Source organism: Lactuca serriola, chromosome 5, assembly GCF_051521515.1.
Source record: "Lactuca serriola cultivar US96UC23 chromosome 5, Lser_US96UC23_V15, whole genome shotgun sequence".
NCBI lineage: Eukaryota > Viridiplantae > Streptophyta > Magnoliopsida > Asterales > Asteraceae > Lactuca > Lactuca serriola.
The window spans coordinates 308,812,093-308,833,367 of record NC_136412.1 but is presented as its reverse complement, the minus strand read 5'-3'; positions in this window follow the sequence as shown (position 1 = coordinate 308,833,367).

The window sequence follows — 21,275 nt, the reverse complement described above, 5'->3', positions numbered from 1 at the left end:
TAGATCTGTATGAGGAAATGGAATGAGTATGTCGCGATGTGATAGCATCAGAAGGTCTGGCTCCGAGTATTGATCGTGATTAGTGGAAGGTAGTGCATGCACTCGAGAGTCCCTGCGAGCGGATTCAGAGCATGTGTGGTGCATGAGATAGCGGTTATTCTATAAGGGAATGGTGTAGTATTGGGTGAGCACCGTGGCACTTGTGGTAGTGTCAAGGCAGCCAAGTGGATTTCCTTGGTAAGGAAAGGGAAAGGAATGTAGCTCCGAGAAGGAGTGTAAGTTCACGGAAGTGAAAGCAGTAGTGCGGAGTTATGATTGGGGTGTTCCAATTATGGTTATTGAGCAGTGTGTTGCGGCGGTGGTATGGAATCACATCCGGGTTGGATGTCTGCTGAGGTCGCGGAAGGAATTCCGCGGGTGTAGAGCCAAGAGGCTCGGAAGGGATGCAGGGACGGAATCTTGGATTTCCAGTTTGATTTTGATCAAGGAATTATGTATGTGGTGGAAATTCATCCTGGGGGATGTTTGGAGGTGTCGTCAGTGTATCGGGTTTTCCCAACCCGAGGATGCTAGAGCCAGTTCAACATGGGTATGAGATTGCGGAGGAGAACTCATGGGAGTTGCTCTGAGGCTGAAGGATGTATCATCCTGTCAGCGTGGAGTGGATAAAGTTGGTCTCATATCGGGATTCCGGTGGTTCAGGGTTATTTCTAGCTCGTATGAGTCAAGTGATTGTTGTGATTTGGAGCGAGTGAAGTATCATGGAGTGGTACTCGGTTGATAAGTGTGGTTATCAGAGGATGAGGCCGGTGGCCGGCTTGAAGCGGTGGTCAGGACACCGCAAGGAGAAATTTGGGTTTTAGGTTTTGGTGGTTGTGTTTTGAGGAACCTGGTATAGTTGATGCCAGGTGGTGCATTGTGAGAGTAGTTCTGGAGTTGTGTTGCCGCAGGCTTCGAGGACGAAGCCTAATTTAAGTGAGGGAGAATTGTAACATCCCGAGTTCAGGAGTGCAAGTTCAGGGTTCAAAGTGTAAATATGAAAGGGCAACTCGGCGAGTCCATGGGTGGACTCAGCGAGTAGGGTCGCGTGTTAAGTGGCCAACTCTGCGAGTCGGCGGCTGGACTCGGCGAGTTGGTGCTATGTGGAGAAAACACTAATTTCGGAGGATGAGCGTTATATAAAGGACATTATACCCTCTCCCCAGCCTCTTTACCCTCTCTTGATGTGACATCCCCAAAATCACGGCCAGAAAAGACCGGTTTGTTTATGCTTTGTTTAAAAATCAGAGTTACATTTTAAATGAAAGTGTTGCGGAATTTGTCCCAAAACAAAAATATGATAAAGATTTATCAAAAGCATTTCCATAGAAATGTATTTCATTAAAAGACTCGGGATGTCATGTTCGTACAGATCAAAAGCATAAACAGTACAATATAAGCCTTACTACATTATTTCATATCTACAGACCTATATCCGTAATCCCTCGTCCAAAACATCACACCTATGCTCATGCGCCACTACCTGTAATACATAAAACTGAGTGGGTCAGGCTTGGGAGCCTGGTGAGCACATAGGGTTTTCAACCCACAATAAATAAGTTTATTAATTTCATCGATCAACAATAACCCGATTACCCGTTCCTGTTATCCTCACTTTACGTCCCTAAACACCTATCATAAGGGACCTAGCCTAAGGATCATCATCGGGACGGACACTACTGCTAAGGGGATTCCTCAGCAATAAATGTCCTAAAGGCAACCATGTGGGGGATGGAGTACACCGGTGAACACATCGTTCACAAACACCTACAGGTTGCGAGCCTGCTAGTGTTCCACTGGACTGTCTAGAAGAGTCTGTGGTCGTCATCCATACTCCGCTAGATGACAGAATCAACAACATCAACATCGAGGCCTCTCATCATTTTATCACACATCACCTATTGCATCTACCCATGTTTTACCCCAACATTTTCGTAGATATAAAATACATATACAGTTTAAATCATTGAAAACATGTATAACAACGTTCATCTAGCATAGATAGCAAGTATTCAGATAATATGCACACATAGCACGTAATTTATATAAAATACTTCATATCTATGTGTAAGTTGAAAGTAACTATGCACTCACTTGTTAAGGTGATGATTCCAAAATCGGGCAGCGCTTGCTTCGAACGATTCTATTTTCCTTCGACGAAACCTAGCATTATTATCGCTAAATTTTAGTCTAATATTTACCGTGACCAACTATTAGTCTTAGTATTATTATTATTATTATGTAAGCGTTAAACAATATTTTCCAACCACTATGTACAGACAGGGGCCAGACATAAAACACCGGAGGGCAGGACCATTTTGGCATATAGCACTTCTGAAATCCAACAACCCTATGCGGCCCTTTAAACCAGATTCCCCGTACCGCGAGTAATTAAAAAAAATATTATAACGACACTTATATAAGTTATAATAATAGCTCAAATATTTATTATAAGTTCATAATAACAATACTAATTTTAAATATAAGCTATATTAAAATAAGGTAAGCATAACTTACTTACAAGGGGGTTTTAGCTAGGAGTCGGGCTCTGCAGGGGCAGAACTTCGTCGCTGAATCTTTCTAAGAAAGATTCGTGCAGCGCTTCAGCGCTCACCTTACTATACTAAGATACAGAAAGAGAAGTCGAATCACGAGGGACCGAAATGCTCGGGGGATAAGGAGAGAAAGACTCTTGAATCAAGAGAATGGTGCAAGAAATATGAGAGCCCAAGGCTCTTATTTATACTAATTGAATTTTCAAAAACTACCCTCCATAATTACTTAATGACCTTTTAGTTATATAAACAACTAAACACCCCTCTATAATACTATTATAAATGGATTTAATGATATTTGTACTAAACTAATGTCGAAAGAACTCAACATTAGTCTTATAATGACCGCATCGTCGATACCTTTCTAATGATATATACATATGTATATATGTGTGTACGTATACATGATTTATACTTTATTTTAATACGTAAATATACTATTATAATTTGTAACTCGTTCATACGAACTCCGTTTTTGACGTTCTTTATATCCACGCGTAGGTGAAGACGTACTCTACAACTTTCGTTTAGATCACTAAGGCTAAATCTCGCTCTATCGTAAATTCACTATTCACGCTTCCCGGTATCGTGCCGGTTCTGTCGTGAAACTTCGACGGGTCATAACTTCTTCGTTATAACTCGGATTTCGGCGTTCCTTATATGCACGGAAACCTTGAGACATATTCTACAACTTTATGTAGAGATATCGGGATTATCTCACACTTTAATTTTGACGCTCATTTTTATTCTTTATTAATTATACATTTATAATTAAATAATAAACACATATAATTCACATAATACTCAAATATTTCATCTTTATTACTTCAAAAAGAGTTACAAGAGTTGACCTAGACTATTACATTGACAAAAATGCTTAGCCCTGAAACCTGGGCGTTACACTTGAAGTCCAAAAAACCCTAATGCGTGTTTGTGAGTGATTTGAGAGCATTTGAACCTCGAAGAAGAGATTTTGGAAGAGATCTTGGAGAGTTAAGAGGCTTGGTGCAAGGGCTTTGCAAGGATTCGGATTTCTCTTCTGTTGGAGCTCTTTCTTTTGAGGTATTATTTCGTTGCTTGGGCTGTTATTCATTTAGATTCATCATTTTGGAGTATTTGGAAAGAATAGCTTGTGATATTTTGAGTTTGGAGGTTAGATCTGAGGTTGCTACCTCAAATCTGGAATAGAGAAGGTCTAGAGTGCATTAAAGTCCCTGTTCTTGAGTGATTGGTGAGGCCATCTTGTCCCAAACCCTAACCCTAGAGTGTTATATGCTTAGATCTCTTTGGATTCACGTAAAGTTTGCCACTTTACATGATGGATGGGTTGTAGAAGGGTAGATCTATGGTTTGGATCATCTGCATGGCCTGGAAAGCTTCTGTATGGATTAAGATCTAGGGGTACTCGACGAGTCACAAGGGTGTACTCGGCGAGTTGCATGAAGGTGGGCAGGAACTCGACGAGTTGGAAGAACAACTCGGCGAGTTGGTTGAAGATAGCCTTAGACTCGACGAGTCTGGTCGTGAGGTCCTAACCTTCTTCTGGTTGAGCCGTGAATCGGTGAGTCAAGGGAGGACTCAGTGAGTTGAGTGCGAGGGGAATCAGAGTTGTTGGACTCGGTGAGTCTCGGGGTGACTCGGCGAGTTGAGTTGCGAATTGGGGAAGTTCTGAGCATGGGGACTCGGCGAGTAGAGTCAGTCAGGAGGTTGACTCTGACTTTGAGCAAGGGTTGACCAATTGACTTCCAGGGGCATTTTGGTAATTGTTGGTATTTGTTTTGAGTTCAGTTTTGGTGTTGGCTAGTGGTGGAGATCGTGTTAGTGGTCGGGGCATCTCGGTCTTATCATTTCAGTCGGCAGTTGCGAGGTGAGTTATCCTTACTTTATCGACAGGGTCTACGGCACCAAGGTCGGCCCTTTATCGGATTGTGATCTGGGTATCGATGTTATGTTATTGTTTTGCTATGTTTGCATCCTGGTAGTTAGGATGGTATATGTTAGAGACCTGGTTAAGGTCGGTATCCTGTTTAGGATGATGTTATGCTATGTGATCTGCTTGATTGGTTTGATTGTATGTGAATTGTTATATGATTGAATGTTTATGTGCACATGGTTGTTGGACTGGGGTTGGGTTGAGGCGGGTCCAGCTTTGTGTTGTAGGCCAACATACCCAGGGCGGACCGGTTATCCCGAAGGCCCAGCGAGCGGTCCGGATAGGCTGTAGGCCCCAAGAGGGCGGACCAGACGTGCCGAGGCTCGGAGAGTGGACCAGGCCGACTGAAGGCCCAATGCGGGCGGACCAGTCATACTGTAGACTCAGAGAGTGGACCAGGTGGATTGAAGGCCCGGTGCGGTCAGACCAATCACACTGTAGACTCGATGTATATGGCTAGACTCGGTGGGTGGACCAGGTGGACTGAAGGCCGGCGCGGCGGACCAGTCACACAGTAGACCCGAAGTGCATGGTTGTTTTGTGTTCTGTTATGATTTGGCATGTTGTGTGTGTATGGTATATGTGGTTGGTATTTTGGGGGTATCTCACTAAGCATTCGGGCTTATAGTTGTGGCTTAATGTTTTTCAGGTTCTCCAAGAGACCGTGGCAAGGCAAAGGCATGATCGTACCGCTCCTCATGATTATGTTTTATGATGTGGTTCTGGGAAGACTCTGATAATAATTGTATTGAAAACCTTTTTGTAATAACTTTATGAAACCGGGTTGTTTTTGAAAAGTTTAAATTGTTTGAAATTTTTAGAGTGTTACATAATCCCCGATCCCGCATATGTTTTCTTTCATATCTCGCGTACAAATCTACTACACTTTTTCTTCCCACCTTCTCGGCACTATTCTTCATCCCTCTATCTTCCTCTTAATCGATTCAGGCAACTGATTTAGATAGAGAAATCTCGATTCATATTAGATTACCAAAATTTTCTAAATCGATTAGAGGTTGGGTGAAGTTTAGAACATTCAAAATTGGCGAATAACAATTAATTCTAAATGTGAAATGGAATTTAATCGCTCCTTTCTTGCTCTCTCTCACTACCTTTTTCTCAAAAACCCTACACTTCACCTTCACTGGGACCGAATTTGAAGAAGAAGATGATTTGCAGGTCTCGTTTATCGTGGTTTGAATTACACACATTACATCTTATGTGGTGAGTATTTTAATGGTGTATTTCTTTATCGACTATTTTGAGGGTGCTAAATCTTTGAAGATGGACTTGGCCACCTCTATTGTTGTTTTTTCTATAGAAATCTCTAATTCATGTGTTCTTTTCAATAACAGGGGAAGCTAACGTGGTACTTTATGTTCTTTTCATTCAAGATACCATCCAGTCAGTCAAAGTGAAGAAAGAATTTTAAATTGATAGTTTGTTACTATTGTTTCTAAAATACATGGTTATGATTTTTTTTTTTTGTAACATGGTTATGATCTTTGGGTCTAAATAAGAATTATGTTTACACCAAGACGTAATTAGCACCATATTGACATCAGTTGAAGGAGACTAAAGCCAAAGTTCTGACATTTATGTGAATTTATGATGAAGACTGAAGAAAAGATAGTTCAATGTTGTCCGATTTGCTAAATTGAAGGACAACATGAAATTTGTTCATCTCTGGATGAGTTTGTGACCACATTAATCAAATAGGATGGAACAAACTATGAAGGAAAGAATTTGCGACTATTCAATAATGTATATTTCCAAAATATATTAAGTTTCATGCTTTATTAGTATTATTTTCATTAGTTTTATTACTCAGGCTTTCAGTTGCAACTCTTGCAAGAAAAACGATAGTTGGATTTTTTTATTGACCTTGGTTTTTATTTTATCTTGTTCATGTTTCAAGGGTTTAGATTTTAAATTGAAAAATATACACATTATAACATTGTGATTCAACATTCTTTGTTTGGCGATGTTTTAACAAAGTTTATTTATTTGATTGTTGATTTTTTCCTAATGTTCTCCATTCTATTTCAGGTGATTGGTGCTCAATAGTCATGAGAGTAATATGTATAAAATGGAAAATAAATGAAGGTACTTTCTTAACCACAACAGAAAAATAGAGAAGATACTTCTTTTTCTTTTTCTAAAACTAGATCTCTGTAGATTTGTTTTGGAACAACAATGTACTTATGCTTCTCTCTCTCTCTCTCTCTCTCTATATATATATATATATATATATATATATCTTTTTTTTTCTATGAGTCATTCTCTCTCTTGCACTACAAAGAAACAAGGAAGAAAATGCTTCCGGTATCTGTATGTTGATCTTTGATCTGGATAGAATTATGAAATTTTAAGATGAAGTATGAACCACTATTTTATTTTAAATCTATACTATTAACTTTTTATATAACCCCATGTATTTATTTTTGACTTCCAAATGCTTTTAGATAACATTTTTGAAATTTGATTATGTCTTGGCATGGTATGGACAAGATATTAAAACATATTTTAATATGATATGCAAGAAATAGCAACTTATTTTTGTAGATTCTCTTTGCTTGCTTGATTCTGGAGGAATTTATAGCTTACAACTGTTGATGGTGGGCTGACCAAAGTACAAGATTTTGGATTTCCTACTGCTCTGATGGTAGTTAATTGTCATGTGGAGTGGGAGCGCTTAATATAGTGTTTATTCAAATTCAAGTTTGTTATTTCTTGTAACTATCAAAGTTCATTGCCATAATATGATGGAACAATTTTTTAATGAGTTTGCCTATGTATGTTTCCATTGGGAGTTATTTTTATGTTGATGTCCATAACAACTTCGAATGTTGAAGAGGGAGAGTTTTATTATTTTTTTGGTTACAAATGATTTTGATTTTCTTTTCTGCTAATGATTTTTTTTGTTTCGATCAATTACAGGTTGCGGTTAGAGAGTTTTACTAATCAGGTTAGATCTTCGGCCTTTTTAATACACTACCTCTCTTCATCCATCCTTTATAGATGTCCCTCATGCATGTTCTTGTTTGATACTTACACCAACTTTTGTCAAAAGCATTTAAAAACTATAACCACAACCAACACTTCCTTTCTAATCTTCCTCTTTTTTATCACATCCAAGAACCAATATTTTTTAATATGTTTTGCTCTGTTTGTTGGTTTTTTTTCTGGTTTTGAAGGTTTGTTTGTGGTGGCATAGGTTGTAGTCGGTGGTGTTCTGAGATGAAGGCTGGTCTGATAGAGACAGGAGGGACTCGCAGGTGGTATTGATGCATGAAGATGGTTGGTGAAACCCACTGTATGGGTGTGATATACATAACAGGTGATGCTAGATATGATCTAGGTGATGTCTCTCTAAACGTGGCTATATGGTGGTTCACTGCTGCAATAAGGAGGCTAAGGTGATGGGTGGTTGGGTTATGACGCTGAAGAAGGCTGTGACAGGAAGTAGCGGATGATGGTGTCCGGTTGCTTCAAACCGTGGGGGATTATGATGAAACTCGTTTTAATGGTTGTAAGGTGAAGGAGGTGGTGCACTGGTGGCGAAGGTGGATCATGTGACATCCCCAAAATCATGACCAGAAAAGACCGATTTAATTTATGTTTTTAAAGTAATTTTTAGAGTAATCCTTTGATTTAAAAGAGTTGCGGAATTTGTTCCCAAAACAAAATATGATAAATAAAATGTATCGAAGCATTCCTTAAAGAAATGTATTTTCATATATAACAAAACTCGGGATGTCATGTTCCGATACAGATCAAAAGCATAAACGGCACATTATAAGCCTTACAACAGTTATATACAACTTCTGGCCTATAAACAAAATATCTTCACAAGTTGTCCAACTTATGCTCTCGCGCCACTACCTGTAATACAAATAAAACTGAGTGGATCAGGATTGGGAGCCTGGTGAGCATATAGAGTTTTCAACCCACAATAAACAATTATATTTAATTTCACCAACCAACAATAACCTGATTACTCATTCCCGTTATTTTGGTATATACTTGACCTAATTGTAAGCATGGTCATTTTGGGTTGCCTTCTCCATAGCAACTGATAGTATGAATTAAGGAAAAAAAAAGATTAATTATGATTTACTAATATATTATATGAATAATATATTAAAAGAGAAATCATATTGTTTAATTAATATTAGCCAAGAATTAATAAGAATTAATTATGTGGCTAAAAGAGATTAATTAAATAAAGGGGACTGATTGTGTAATTATAAGATAGTTGCATAAATGGGCTAATGGACTCCATAGAAGTTGGAGTGGACGAAATCTATGGGGAAACCCATAAGAATTCGTCCAAGACCTTTAAGGAGGGAGTCCATGGGCTGTTTAGGGCCTAAGCAGTCAAATTAGGGTTTCATAGTTGAAAACTAGGGATGAGCAAAAGGACCGGGGAACCTGCCGGAATCGGTCCCGGAACCGGCACCCGATGGAACCGGTCGGGCCGGGACCTATACTACAATTTCGTGATTATTTGGAACCGGGACCCGGTAAGAACCGGCTGTTGGAACTGGCCCAAAACCGGGAACCGGCCCGGCTAGATGAAACACTTGGGCTGTCGCTTGGAGTTCTTAGTCGGACGTAACAAAAAAAAGATCGTGATTCCAAGTTTTCAACTCCCCAAGTCACGAACGAACCGGCGACCCTACTGGCGATCATCGACGACAATCACGACTTCTCTTCATCATCATTCAATTCTTCATCTCCAACTCCAAGTTTCCATCGATTCCAACTCTCCATCTCCAAGTTTCAATCGATCTTCAATTCTTCATCATCATTCATTGATTTTCATCTTCAATTGCTTCAATGATTCAAACTATGGATGTTCATGAAGATCAAGTAAGAGCATATATTTATATTTCATGTGTTAAGATTATATATTTGAATATTTGCTTCAATGCTTCAATGATTCGCCAAATAATGGCATGCATGCAAGTTTTTTTCTTTGCTTTTGTTGTCTCCATTCCAAATATATGCATTCTTATCCCTGCTTAATTAAAAGATCTTGATTCTTGTACATATAATATATGTTTCATGTTTTAAGCTCCATTTAACAATGTACATTGTAGACATACATGCAAGATTTTTGTTAGATTAGTTTATTGTTTATAGTATGAATGTAATTATGTAAGATTGCCAAAACTACGAATTTGTTTAGTACTTTTGTTATATAATTAATGTGTAAAATTGACAATGTAGGATTTGGATGGGTTACCAAATGTACCATCATCAAGATACCGAAACTCGGATGTTCATAATGCCAATATTGAAGATGGTAATCCGGCTAATTGGATTGGAAAAGACTTTGATGACCAAGTAAGATTAACATTTAGCTCATTAGCAATATTTACTTCTTTAGCAATCTGTCCAAATTTTGAATTGTTCATAACTCATTCAATTTAACTTTTTTTGACCTGATTCTTTTTCCTACATGTAGATTAGGATTTGTAGTTGAGTTTAGACTATGAAAATGCTTAATTTGGTTAAAAATTGAATGAGTTACAAGCCCCGCAAGGAAGGGTGTCAAATCTGATTTATTTTTTCTAACAGCAATAAAACGTGATCTGATTTTGTTGTTCAATTGTGCATAACTCATTCAATTTAACTTGTTTTGACCTGAATATTTTTCCTACAGGTAGATTAGGATTTGTAGTTGAATTTAGACTATAAAAACGCTTGATTTGGTTAAAATTCGAATGAGTTACAAGCCCCGGAAGAAAGGGTGTCAAATCTGATTTTTTTTATATTTATTTTTCAGCATTTAAACGTAATATAACTTATTATATGCTTTATTTTGAGAATATAGGATTATGGAGAAGACTCAGAAGAAGATTATATAGAAGAAACACCGGCATGGAATGTTATACCAAGTGATGAATCATACCAAGAAGAGGAGCAACAAGAACAACAACCTTAAAAAAAACGAAAATTTGCAACCCCACAAAAACGAAGACAACCAAAAAAACCAACACAAACAAAAAAAACCACCACCACCACAAAAACGAACACAAGAAAACTACCCAACAAAACCAAAACCCAAAAAAAAAAGACTCAAAAGGAGTTAAGGGACCGGATTAATCCAACTAGACGAGGTGAGGGTAGAGATAATTGTACCGCTCCTATTTGGAAATACTTCGAGATAGAATGGATAAAGGAGGACGATAGAATTGAAAGAAAGTGGGCCGAATGTAATTATTGTTTACATTTACTAGCCACGGATCCAAACTGGAATGGGACAACTTCAATAAACAAGCATTTTAATGGGTGCAAGTTAACTCCAGACAACATACCGAAAGAAGTTGATGACAAACAACAAAGGTTGTCATTTACGAAAGCTCCTAATGGTGAGGGTCATGTATACACATGGAAACATGATGATATTAGGATCCAACTTGCCTTGCTAGGCCTTTTCACCATCGGGGAACTACCATTTAAATTCATTGAAAACGAGGCATTCATAGAATTTGTGAACGCCCTCAATGGTAGGGTGAAATTGCCTTCAAGGCATAAAATATCTCGTGATGTTGTGTCATTCTATTTAATGGAGAGTCAGAAGTTGTACAAACATTTGAGCAACCCCAAAACAGCCATCCACTTGACAACCGACACGTGGACATCCTCGTGTCAAAAGATAAATTATATGGTTGTCACGGCCCATTTCATTACCGAAGATTTTGTCATGCACAAAAGGGTAGTCAACTTTAGAGAGGTTGATACTCACAAAGCTGAAGACATGGCCCGGGAGTTGCTAATTTGCATAAACGAGTGGGGGATGAAGAATGTCATGACGATGACCGTTGATAATGTCAAGACAAATGACACGGCAATCAACATCATTGTGAAAGAACTACCGGGTATTTACGAGAATGGAAAAAAATTTCGCATTAGGTGTATGGCTCATATCATAAACCTAGTTGTGAAAATGGGGTTAAAACACGAAGTTTATCATGTAAAAACCTACAAGATGCGGTGAAATACATTAGAGCCTCCCCGCAACGGATCAAGACCTTTAAACAAGCCATGAATGATGCAGCTGTAGAAAGTCAAAGGTTTTTGTGTGGTGAAACTCCAACAAGGTGGAACTCTACCTTTGAATTGCTAAAATCAGCATACGATGTGAAAGACACATTTCTCGAATATAGCCATCAAGGTAAATAAAACCAAATATATTTCAGCACTAAAAATAGCAATATTTACTTCTTTAGCAATCTGTCCAAATTTTAAATTGTGTATAACTCATTTAATTTAACTTATTTTGACCTGAATCTTTTTCCTACATGTAGATTAGGATTTTTAGTTGAGTTTAGACTATAAAAACACTTGATTTGGTTAAAAATTGAATGAGTTACAAGCCCCGCAAGGAAGGGTGTCAAATCTGATTTATTTTTTCTAACAGCAATAAAACGTGATCTGATTTTGTTGTTCAAATGTGCATAACTCATTCAATTTAACTTGTTTTGACCTGAATCTTTTTCCTACATGTATATTAGGATTTTTAGTTGAGTTTAGACTATAAAAACGCTTGATTTGGTTAAAAATTGAATGAGTTACAAGCCCCGCAAGGAAGGGTGTCAAATCTGATTTATTTTTTCTAACAGCAATAAAACGTGATCTGATTTTGTTGTTCAAATGTGCATAACTCATTCAATTTAACTTTTTTTGACCTGAATCTTTTTCCTACACGTAGATTAGGATTTGTAGTTGAGTTTAGACTATAAAAACACTTGATTTGGTTAAAAATTGAATGAGTTACAAGGCTCGCAAGGAAGGGTGTCAAATATGACTTTTTTTCTAACAACAATAAAACGTAATGTGATTTTGTTGTTTTTTTGTAGATCCAATGTTTCAGAAAACTATGGGAAGGGTACCATCACATTCAGATTTTGAGATGATTAAAAAGATGATGGAGTTCCTTGAGAAGTTTAAGAAGAAAACTGAAAAAGTTTCGTGTTCAACAAAGCCTATCTTCCATACGTATACCTGGGAGATCCTAGATATAGAGCAACATCTTAGGAAACATGAAACGAACCTGGATTTTATGTTTATGGTACCGGATATGAAAGATAAATATGACAAATATTGGGGTGACTATGATACTATAAGTGATTATGTCTTCTTTGTGACATTGTTAGATCCTCAATGCAAGTCAAAGTTTATGAAAGTTGTTTTTACCCAAATGCTTAAAGTCAAGAACAAAGATAAAAAGATGTCCGCTGATGAGATAGAATCCAAAGCACGTGCAAAGGTTATTGATATCAAATGCAAATTGGACAAGTTTTTCAAGACATACTTGGAAAGGTCAAACATGACCTCATCGTCTCAACAAGAAACTCCCGAAGAAGTTGTTAATTTTGATGACGAAAACGATTTCGTTGGAAGCTATATGACTTCGGGAATTTTCCCCTCGACTTCGTCAGAAAGTCAATTGCAACGATACTTAAACGAGGACCCAATCGGATTTGACAAAGGATATGATATCCTCACATGGTGGAAAAATAATGTGGTGCGGTTCCCGATCGTTGCTCGAATGGCAAGAGGTATCGACCTTCTTTTACTCTAATTTACATTTTTAATTTATAAATTTGTGTCGTGTATTATACACTAATTTGTTTATTAATAGATATTTTGGGGATGCAAATTTCCACCGTAGCATCCGAATCCACATTCAGTAACGGTCGTCGAGTAATTACCGACTACCGTACTAATTTGTCCGTTGTGATTGTGGAGGCATTCATATGCACTCAAGATTGGCTAAGAAAGAGTAGCTTGCCTATATATGACTACGACGAAGTGCACGATGTGTTAGCTGACGATGACCTCGCTATCGGTAATACACTAATACTTGTTACATCTTATTTTTAACTTCTTATTAGTATTTGTTACATTTTAGTAAGTAATAACATTTTTCTTTTGTATTAAATATAGACATTGTGGATGCTATACACAACTTGAAGCTAACGGGGAAGAGATCGGGGAATTAATCAAAATGTCAAAGAAATGTTGGAATCCACATATTAGACTTTTTTTTTGTTGGTGAAACTTGGAAGTATATTTTGAATGTCGAAAGTGTATTTTGAATGTTGAATATTTGAATGTTTGAATGTTGGATACTTAATAACATAACTTTGACGACATCCATGTTTAATTTGCTTGTAATAATTTAAATAAAAGATCCATGGTTAATTTGCTTGAATGTTGAATCGTTTATTAAAATGTTGATTATTTACTAGTATTTAAACATCCACTTCTTCATAAAAAAAACCAATAAAACGCAAAGTAATTTAGTTGTTGGAATTACTCGAAAAACCGGCAAAAAACGGACCCGAAAAACCAATAAAACGCAAAGTAATTTAGTCGTTGGATACATCAAAATTTAGCCGGTTCCAAACTCGAAAAACCGGCAAAAACCGGAACCGGTAGAACCGCCGAGCCGGTCCGGTTCTTCATTTTGGCCGAAGCCGGTTCCCCGGTCTGGTTCGGTTCGGGCCGGTTCCGACCGGTTCTGTTCTTTTGCTCATCCCTATTGAAAACCCTAATAGCCTACCTATATAAAGAACCCCTAAGGCCCCAAAAACGTGGTGTAGTAATCACTAAGTGTTCTTGGACATTTTTGGTGCTCCTCCTCCTTCTCCAAAGTCATCTTGTTGCTCATGGTGTTTGTGACTCCATTAGAGGTGAAACATTTGAGGCACTAAGCTTTCAGAAGTCAATTACAAGAAGGATTGAGATTTTTATTGCTATATAACAATCAAGGTAAGATCTAAACCCTTATTCATATGTTAATTTGATTATTGTATGCTAGATCTAAGGTTTATGAGCTTTGGATGATTATTGTGTGTTCATTAGACAAACTAGATACAAAGCTTAGGGTTTGCATATACATCATAGGATTGATGCAGTGTCTGAACTATCCTCGGCGCACAAGTCGACTCCCTACGACTCCTCGATCCCTACATGACAGCCTTCAAGTCAACACACATCACATACAACCCTAAACAGGGTCAGTCCAAGTTCATTCAAAGTCAACATTCAGTTGACCCGACTCGCCGAGTTAGCCTACTAACTCGTCGAGTCCATGCTTCACTACTCCCACACAAAACCCCGGCCCTACTCGTCGAGTCTAGCAAAACTCGACGGGTTCTCCTTCAATCATAACATCGGGACCATCTTCATCTGACTCGTCGAGTTCCTTCTTGAACTCGTCGAGTTCATCTCCAAATTAAGAACTTGTCCAGTGTATGACTCGCCGAGTTGTATGAACAACTTGTCGAGTCCATCTTCAAAGATTGGGAGATTGCTAAGGACTCGCTGAGTCTGCTCATACCACTCGCCGAGTCCCATGACTTCCAGGTCCCTTATCGCGTCTAAACCCACAAGAGACTTCCTTCCTAACATTTACCCATTCACAGGTTGGGTTTGGTGCACAATCGTCACCGACTCGTCAAGTACCAAGAACAACTCGCCGAGTCCAACCTTGACCAATTCCATACAGTCGATTTAAATGATGTCTAACACACCAAAACCATAGATCTGGCCTCCTAATGTTCATTTTATACGCAAAGTTCCAAACTTGATGCACATGCATGGGGTTTTTAGCTCAAGAATCCATATAAAGTGTCCCACAATGTGCATGGGGCTCTCATGGCCCTAAAGTTGGCACCTTTATGCCATGAGACCCCTCTTAAGGTCCAGATCTGAAGCTAGAGTCCACATAACACTCCTTAAATCCAAAAATGGCTTGAAAAGCCCAAAATGCACCCAAGATCTACAATCTAAAGATGAACAACCAAAAGAAAGAACAAAGCAGGGGCATTTTACCTTGATTATGCTGAAGATGGAATTAGATTTCTGGATCCACAAGCCCCAAGTCGAATACTCAAGCTCCTCTTCTTCTTTCCAAGCTTCACAAGTCAACAAAAGCACCAAGATGGCCTTAACACACACACACATACACACAAACAGCTAGGGTTTCGATATGCAGCTCTAGGAGAGTGTTAGGGGCAAGGGAGGCTGAGTTAAGGCGTTTATATAGTGTGCAAACCCTCATATTAGGGTTTTTCTCCAGACAGCACGAACTCGTTGAGTCTGGTCTCTGACTCGCCGAGTCAGCCACTTAACTCCCGTGTCCAAACCGCTTCTACTCGACGAGTTAGGCTACCAACTTGTCGAGTCCCAAGCCAAAATGCAAAATACTTAGTTTAAAAATATGTACCAGGAACCAGGTGTTACAACCTTATTCACGAAGTTGGTCTATAAGGGGTGTTTAAGAAAGTGGCCTGTAAAATCACCGCCATTGGGTATCCACTCTTACCCACCACACTCTTGACTAGTGGAGGGTCGTTAGCCGAACGGGTAGGATAGGACACAACCTTCCATTGTAGAATATTATGATGGGTCCTAGCCTTAATATCTCATTTGGTTGTTTTATTAAGTTCTCAAATCAATTAACATGAATTTCTCCTGTTTTATAGATGTCAAAGTCTGACAATTATGGTCTTCCTGAATTCGTTGGAAAAAGTTTTCCATATGAAGATGGTGTTCCACGATTGGATTGTGGAAATGCAAATCACTCTTCACTTCCTCCACCTCCTCCAATAATTATCCCTGGCCCACGTGTTAGAAGACTTGAAAAGTTCAAGGTCACTCAAGCCCTATTGGCAAAAAGACACGAAGATGGAAAGTCGGTATACGCTCATGTCTTGGATATGAAGTCGCATATTGATAGATTGGGAATGTTGGGCGTCGATGTCTCAGAGAAGTTGGGTGTTGACTTGGTTCTTCACTCACTTCCCGATTCATATGGTAAGTTTGTTAGAGAGTACTATATGATGGACCACGATGTAACCCTCATTGATTTGAATTATTTGCTTATTGCAGCTGAATCAACGATGATTTGGTGCACTGGTCAAGCAATTTGTCTGGTAAATCAAGTTCCCAACCTTCTATGGGAAATAGAAACATTGGAAGTCCAGAAAAGTTTTCTCTACGCAAGAGAAAGGCTGAGTCTGAGATTGTCTCGTGTACCATTCCAGAAGAATCCATATGTTTCTACTTCCAAAAGAGAGGGCATTGGTTACGAAGTTGCCCTGACTACCTGAGAGATCTAAGAGATGGGAGAGTCAAGATGTATGACTCTACTTCAGGTAAAATCCACAATATAACTCTATTAAGTTCCTATTTGGAGATTCTTAATACATGATGTGATAAGATTACATTTTGATGTTTTCTAGGATCGAAGAAAAGAGAGGAAGCTTAAAGGAAGAAGTGAGTTGAGTCTAATCGCCAAGAAATGGATTTCAATTGCATGATTTGATGATTGGATTTTAAGATGCTACTTAGAGTTATGATAGATTGCTTAGGAATATGTAATAGCATAATTTTCATTTGAATTGCATTGTAAGGACAAGTTTTCTGCACCTTTTATAAATAAAATAAATTTTGATTTTTTGTCTTGTTTATTATTCCTTGCAATGGCATGTATGAAAATTGATGTTGTGTATTTCTATTTTTAGCAATGTTGAATGGATGTGATTCTTAGTTATGTTATTTGTGGTAATGTCGAGAATTTACCAAATAAGGAAAGATTTTTGTCGCCCTAGTTTCAATTGGATAGAAACTTGGAATCATACAACTTGTATTGTATGATGAATGAGAACCTTCATATTTGAAAAATTAAGACTAATTCCTTGACAAAGAGTCAAGTGAAGGACTAGGAGAACTGGTACACAATGTTTTTCACTGGTCAAGTCCACCACAAAGAACAATAAGATTATTCGTCATGACTTACTAAAAGTCTAGTAAATGCTTACAAGATTAAGTATAATTTTGAATTATTGAAAAGTTTCAATAATAGCAGAACAAATAAGAAGAATCAATAAGGCAGAAAGATAAAGTTTCTCTAATCTGAAAAGATGGGAGAGTACTTTTGTATCATGTTTTATGATTGTCTCATTGATTGTTAAACCATGTCACAATTGATCCTCTAGGTAAAACTTAGTGCACTGGTATGGCTAAGAAGAGGAATCGGAAATTGTTGAAATGGTTAAATCAATAGGCGAATTAAACTTTGTTCCAAAATCAAGTCTTAGAGTTATACTCCAAGATTGTGACTTGAGTGACACATCTTAAGAAGTTCTAACACACTCATCAAATGTGAAGCAGAAAAATTGTTTTTCTTACTCTTGCACGTTTGAAATTGGTGAGTTGTGATGTCTTGATAAGACAAAGACCAACTAAGACCAATTGTGTGTAGTGGTTTGTCTTAATAAGGTTCCGCACTAACTCTTGAATATTTGTTTGTCAAGAAATGTTTCTTGATAAGAGAATCTTATATGTCAAGAGGGCAATGGGAGTCTAAATGATCTTGAAAAGGTTCAAGAACTAATCAAGAGTAAACCTATTAGAGACTAGCGCACGACTTGAGGTTTGTAACCTATCGTGTTGAAAAAATTTTATTGCCATTCCAGTAAAGTTACTTATGCATATGAGTTCTATGAGTTCTCAATTGACTGCATAAGGGTAAGAACCTTGTTTAATGAAAGTACATTGACTAGTATAGGTGGGCTACTAAATAACTTGGAGGCAATGGTGGGACCCTTGATGGCAAGAAATTAAGAATGAACAAGTTCTATCCATAAGAGTTTGGATTTGTCTCAAACATTATCTTATGATTATGGTTATGACAAATTCACATGGATAGGAACAAATACACCATAAAATCTAAGTGTCATAAGGTTTGTCTCCTTCATGAAAATGATTGTGAGGAAATGCTTTCACTAAGAAAGATTTTAAGAAGATAGCGATTGTGTAAATTGCATTCTCAAATTCGATTATGACTATAGCATCCCTCTTCATAGTTCGAATTGTGAGATTTGGCAATTAATTTAAACATTTAAGACTTATTGCTATAAGTGCTGAAATTGTTTAGACACATATATGAGCTATCTAAGGAAAGGTGTATGAGTTTGAGAAGCTTAGATAAAGGCTTATCGAAGCATATCGTATTAGAAATATGAACTTTGGAAGTCAATAAGTGTTGCTTTCTAGAAAGTCCAACTGTTTACTGAATACGTGTCAAAGCTAGTGGGAGCATAAGTGTTATGCTGGTATGGAGATAATTATCATGTTAGTGGGAACATGATTATTATTTTAAGTGTTGCAAGTTATCAATATTAATTATAGAAAACAAAGTTTCACTTTGCAAAGTTGCAGGGGTTGAAAAGTTTTTTTTGCTATAACTAAGAGAGAGAATATTATACTTCATTTCGAAATCTAAAAGCTTGGATCAAGAAATTTTAATTGAATTTAGTCAAAAGACATATATGGATGTTATGTTGAAAAGATTCAACTTAAAAGGATTCTATATATGGCAATATTATAGCAAGGAACTGGTAAAGTATCATGTTTTCATTATGAATCATGTCACATACGCTTCAGGTATAGGATAGATTGCATATGCTGTAATATTCGACCGTTTTCAAAATTTTCCAAATGCCTAGGGAATTTAGAGGGAAAAGGGACTAGAACCGAATTTGACTAAAATAATTAAACAACTGTCAAGTACAATCTAAGGTTCGCCAAGGATTGGTCACTTGTGGGCAGTTGGAAGTATAATAATGAATGGATCATAAGGGCATTATTATGATTAGATATGATTCTATTAATAATGAGCTGTCGTATGGAAAATATGGAAATGTTTCTATATTGGGAGTTGGACGTTAAGAATTTATGTCTAGATTAGAAACTTTTATGCAAGAAGGATGTTCAAAGGAATGTACTTCGAATATGAGACTTCGCATTTATGGAATTGTCTTGTAACAATCTCCAATAGAGAACTTTGTAATTTCATTGACAAAGTCTTAGTGAGTTTTGTGCAATAAGATTACAAAATGATAATTGCATAAAATGTTAGAATCTAACATATTCTAGTAGTGGCGAGAATTTTGTGTTCTTACACTAACGATAAGGATTAGGGATTGTGAAATGAGCATCATTGGAAATGTTTTCAGTTGATCTATTTCACAAAGTATGGACCATAGGTAAACAGAGTCTGCATGTTTGGTGCATGGGACAACTATTGTTATAATTCAAGTAATAAGTTGATTATCTGAAACAATATACAATGAATAATGTGTAATCAATATGGTGACTAAATAAAACGAGTTTTATTTACACTCAAAAGTTTGGGCCATATTGGGTTCGATTATTCTTGTGTTTCACTTTGCATGTTTTGACTTCCTAAATAATAAGACTATTTGAACGTTCCACAGTCGCTCATACTTTGGGAGTAGGTACGAAAAAAGATTGTCATGAATTGGCTTGTAGATTGTCTAAAGTGTATTAGACATAACAAAAGTCTGATGCAATGTTCATGAGTGCTTATGAATTAATATTTAAGTATTGGATTAAACCCACGCTCACTTGGATCGCTTCATGGATTTTATCACGAGTGATTGGTGAGACGATAATATCTTATATTCTTGAAACCGAGACGTGTGAGTTGTATTTTGCAAGTTGGTTGCACATTGATAATATGTAAACGCACCAGTAACTTGGTGTTATAAAACATATTGTTGTGTGTGATTTGATGAGTAGGTACAAGCGAGCATTGAGTCAAAGTTTATCTGTTCCTTTTACTCAAAGTGGGATAAAAGGGATATATGTGGGCCCCTCGATGATTTAGTGATGACACCCTAAGCGCTTGGCCAAGCCAAGACTAAGTTGATGTGTTCAACTGTAGTCTGTTGTCAGTCGTCATAAATCGGAAATCGGGAAACAACACATTAACAGAGAGTATGATTAAAATTCATGTCTTAGTTCATACAATATCTACAATGAAGGAATATATGATTCCTTATCTAACAGACACGTTTATGATAAGATCGGAGTTCGACAGCGGCTTTTGAAAGCTACGATTGTTGATCAAGTTCCGAAGTCATACGCAATATAGTTATTAGACTTATCCATGTGGGAGACTATTGGATTAGGTGTCTAAGCCCATAACTATTTTGGTATATACTTGACCTGATTGTGAGCATGGTCCTTTTGGGTTGCCTTCACCATAGCAACTGATAGGATGAATTAAGGAAAAAAAAAAGATTAATTATGATTTATTAATATATTATATGAATAATATATTAAAAGAGAAATCATACTGTTTAATTAATATTAGTCAAGAATTAATAAGAATTAATTTTGTGGCTAAAAGAGATTAATTAAATAAAGGGGGACTGATTGTGCAATTATAAGATAGTTGCATAAATGGGCTAATGAACTCCATAGAAGTTGGAGTGGACGAAATCTATGGGGAAACCCATAAGAATTCATCCAAGGCCTCTAAGGAGGGAGTCCATGGGCTGCTTAGGGCCTAAGCAGTCAAATTAGGGTTTCATAGTTGAAAACCCTAATAGACTACCTATATAAAGAACCCCTAAGGCCCCAAAAACGTGGTGAAGTAATCCTTAAGGGTTCTTGGACGTCTTTGGTTCTCCTCCTCCTTCTCCTAAGTCATCTTGTTGCTCATGGTGTATGTGACTCCATTAGAGGTGCAGCATATGAGGCACTAAGCTTTCAGAAGTCAATTACAAGAAGGATTGAGATTGTTATTGCTATATAACAATCAAGGTAAGACCTAAACCCTTATTCATATGTTAATTTGATTATGGTATGCTAGATCTAGGGTTTATGAGCTTTGGATGATTATTGCGTATTCA